The sequence below is a fragment of the Thunnus thynnus genome, chromosome 1 (genome assembly GCF_963924715.1).
Source record: "Thunnus thynnus chromosome 1, fThuThy2.1, whole genome shotgun sequence".
Lineage (NCBI taxonomy): Eukaryota > Metazoa > Chordata > Actinopteri > Scombriformes > Scombridae > Thunnus > Thunnus thynnus.
Genome location: NC_089517.1, coordinates 12,152,973 through 12,157,290, shown reverse-complemented (window position 1 = coordinate 12,157,290; position 4,318 = coordinate 12,152,973). Strand labels below are relative to the sequence as shown.

Genomic DNA, 4,318 nt, shown 5'->3' with positions numbered 1-4,318 from the left:
TACAATACCAAGAGGTGTCAGAGATGCTGTTTGAAGTTCAACTACATCAAATATGGAAGAGTATCCGGATTTGCTTGGGACATCATCTTGTTGTTGGTTTGTATACACAGCTATCTACGGTGGCCCTGAGATCTCAACGCACTGCAGCTTAAGAAAACGAATGCAAATAGACAAAACACAAGCAAATTAAGAAAAGATCTTCATCAATTTGACAACACATGCAGAGTATTTAGAAAATGCGCTGCATAATTCAGACAACACAACACATTACAGAAACATGCTGCAAATTCAGACAACATAACACATTAAAGAAACACACTATAATTACACCAAACGACAATGGAAGTGTTTCCAGAGGACACTTAAGAGTGATGAATACATCTGGACACGCTTGTTGCGACAGTTTGTGACTCATGATGTTATTGAAGTCGGCTATCCGTCAGTGGTGTTGGAAAATGTAAGTGTTTTTGGTTTATTTTAAGATTGTGATTACATGATTTAGATATTATTGCAGAAATCTGCTGTTAACTTAGCATTTGCCTTTTGCTTATTATTAGCCTGTCAATTCAAATAACCTGATGAAATACACACAATTAATTGTGAAACACGCTATGTTGTTTCAGAATTTTCACCAAGTAACATTCAAGGATGAAAATACATTTCAAATTCTTTAAAGGTGCAATATGTAAGAATTGTGTAAGAATTATAGTTTAAAACATTCAAAAATTAACTAAAATTATCAACAGAAAGTGGAGAAATGATAAGATGAGACCTTCCCTGACTTTCTCGGTTGCCTATAACACCCTTTTGATTGCTTTGTATGTATAATACTTAAGACGGTTTTGCTGGAAAATCCAAAGGATGTGACATTTATGTTTACTCCCGAGTGGCTTGCCTCTATCCCATCCCTTAGAAATGGAGTCTGCTAACGTCCGATCGGCATCTTTAATCTCTCTCTGTGCATGTGTGTGTGTGTTAGTGTCTCAGTGACTGATTCATAGGCCATCCCAGCAAAGTCAGCTATTCATCAGTTCATGAAATACAGAAAACTAAAAGAAATGGAGAGGAGTATATTTTCAAAAAGAAATCAAAGAAAACAGTCAAGGTTAATATTGATGTTTTGGCATTGTAAAGTTACATTGTCAGACACAACAGCTTCCTTCACTTTTCTTCTCATTCAAGCTGACAGCTGATGCTGTGTAGTTAACTGTTATTAAAAGTATAAGAAATGTGCAGAATCATCACTGCAACAAACAGTGAGATATAAAGTAACAGAAAGTTACACATCAGTTCAAGGAACCTTTAATTAAGAACATGTAAATCCACAATCACATACAGTCAATAAGAATTTAAACAGGTATATGGGTTCCATTGTTGTGCCTCATGTGGTTTATCAGAATTAACAAACCACCTCCACTGATTTGAAAGTAGCCACGAGAAAAAAAAGTTTCAACACATAAAAATGCAGCAATTGCTTTCTGCCCCAATCTATTCTTAAATACCTAATATCTTTTTCTTCTTAAAAGCAGCTCTTAAAGGACATTCACAGGACCCCTAAAGTCAATGCCCTCCTGGGAGCATGAATGTGCCTCACAAATAGCACATCAAACCACCCAGTAGTTTTTGAGAAAACTTAACTTTCATGGCAGAGGTTACAAAGGCATGTCTACCAGACAAATATCTAATGTTACAGAATTAGGAACCGAAGATGCTAAAGTATTTTTCGGTGATATGTAATTCTCAACAGTAGTTGTTCAGTTGACTGGTGGAGCCAGCCCACTCTGTCTCTCCAAGTCCACAAAATGAATTTGGAGATTATCATCAACACACAGACTGCTCTGAGCTGGCAGAATGTCATCAAACTGGTGTAGAGCTTCCTGGGACACTGGGAACCCATATTCCCTTCCGTCAAACCTAAAGCCAGTCAGAAATCCAAACGCTATGAGTCAAGCTATTACAAATGGATCATTTAACCTTCCAGGTAGGCAAAAAATGCTAAATAAGTATTATAACTAAAACTACTAAAACAATAAGTCAGTTTTCTAGCTGTGATAAATTGCAAAGACCTTGAATTTCTGATGACAGAAATCAGCCACGGGATGACTGATAGGTTGACAGCAGCTCTTTCAGTCAAAAATGGTCCTTATATTTGCTTCTGCCATAAGGCACTTTTTGGTATTGAATCAGATAAATCCACCTTTTTGCTTTGTACATTCTGAATGTAGGTTTGGTGGGGAATGTTTTTTTTTATACCTTTTTGAAATAATGATCTAGTTTTCAGACTTAAAGGAATGGGATTATCATCAAGTGAGGAACTTATCATATTGGGCCTCTATACCATTGGCTAAAATTTTGTGGCTTCAATGGCTACCGATTTCTAAACCACTAGAAATCACTGACTCATCCCACTATACATTTTGATCTGTTTAGACAATCACACACATTGTCTTTAAACTTAAATAAGTGAAAATGCAATCTGATATTTACTGAACTTGGTCACATATTGCATGGGTTAATCACAAACCTGTGAGGCAGGTGGTACATGGCATTCTTAATTGTACTCTGGAAACACTTCCGTTGTCGTTTGGTGTAATTGCAGTGCGTTTCTGTAATGTGTTGTGTTGTCTGAATTTGCAGGGTGTTTTCTAAATGCTGAACGTGTTGTCAAATTGATGAAGATGCGTTCTTACTTTGCTTGTGTTTTGTCTATTTGCATGTGTTTTCTTAAGTTACAGTGGGTTGAGCTCCCAGGGCCACCATACCTACTAAATGAAAATGTCAGTCAGGCCATTACACCTGCCTCATTTTTTTCTGACCCACATTCTGCAAGGACCCACCCTACTCTGCTTCTAGTACTCATTGCCTTCATTGGTTAGGTTAGTTAGGTTTAGGCATGAGGAGTGAGGGTTAGGTTAGGGTTAGGGTAAGAATATCACGGTCAGAGCCAGTCAGAGGCAGTGTAGGGGCGGGTCTTCACAGAATAACAGAAAGATAAAAGATAAATGCTGGTGTAAACTAACAATATTTACACTGGGTGGAATCTTTCATTGGATAAGGCTAAGTGGCCACCAACATTATCTAACAATATACTTGTATAATCACATGGCTATTGCAAGTTTATTACATGTACTGTCTTATTATCAGCTTGACAGTCATCTGTAAAGAACTTTGTATTGCACCAACCTGTATCAAAGGTGCTATACAAGTACAGTTTGAAATATCCACAACTAAATATCCGGGAGATGTGGCTCTAACCAGGGTGTGAAAAATGAGGGGTTTCGAGGGTCCAAGACCTCTTGATTGACCCTTGATACCCCCTGAAAACCTCAAAAGCAAAATTTGGGGAGGGGTCTCTGAAAAAATCTTTTAAAAATTATATTTCACTCCCGATTGTTAAAAGCTTACTATGTCCAGCATTCATTACTTAAATTGCAAAACATTTATTCACACATATGAATACAGAAAAATATTGTTGTGGTGTTCCCTCCATTTCCTCCATTGAATACCTGGTTGTTTCTGGTAAGACCTTCTTCTGTGGGTGGCACTGTTGCTGTTAGAAAACATTACCCCATACAACCTGAAAAGCAGTCGAGTTTTTTTCTGTTTTGACATCATGGTTACACTTGTTTAAAAATACGTACTCAGTGCGCATCAAATCAGAAAAATATGTCAAAGAGAAAGCAAAGTTCATTACTTGCTAACTTTGGATTCATTTCTGAAAAGCTGAATCAGAACGAAACAACGAAAACATAGTGGATATACCTGGAGCTAATGCTGGTGCCTCTGCAGCTACTAGCACATGCACAGGTGAGTTGGGGTTCCTCTCCTGCCCAGTCAATCCCCAGAACCATGTCAAGTTGAAGTTGACAGGGACACAGAGGTCAGGAGGCTGCTAACATAAGTGACCTGCTGGCTGGTTAGACAATGAAGCAGGTGGGCAAATGGAAAGACCACAATGCTTGGCTTGATGTCAAGGCTGGGAAGTTACAGTGTTTAGTGTGTAGGAGAGCAAAGAGCTTGCTGCTCTCCGAAAAGGAACCGGGTATACACCCCGCGGAAGAATGGATCAATGGTGAAGTTAGTGGTTGTGATGCAAGGAGGCTACGAAATAAGATCTACAAACACAGGGACAGTCAAGCCCACACATGGTCAATGGAAACAGCCCAAGTGAAAGAAAAAGAAAGCCTCCCAAACAGCTCCATTGATTTACAAGCTGACTTACTCCAGAAAACAACAATTTCATTCAGAACTGCGTACACCTTGGCAAAAGAAAGGCTATCGGCAATATCCACAAATATAACCACATTCATCACAACTG

General features: G+C 38.5%; 1 long non-coding RNA gene across 1 annotated transcript; it reads right to left on the bottom strand.

Moving 5' to 3' along the window:
• Window positions 1-1,286: 1,286 nt before the first annotated feature.
• Window positions 1,287-3,727, bottom strand: LOC137189327 (uncharacterized). The gene is made up of 2 exons (XR_010929610.1): window positions 3,507-3,727; window positions 1,287-1,914 (listed from the first exon to the last, which is right to left on the bottom strand). It is a non-coding gene; the product is annotated as an uncharacterized lncRNA (long non-coding RNA).
• Window positions 3,728-4,318: the final 591 nt, after the last annotated feature.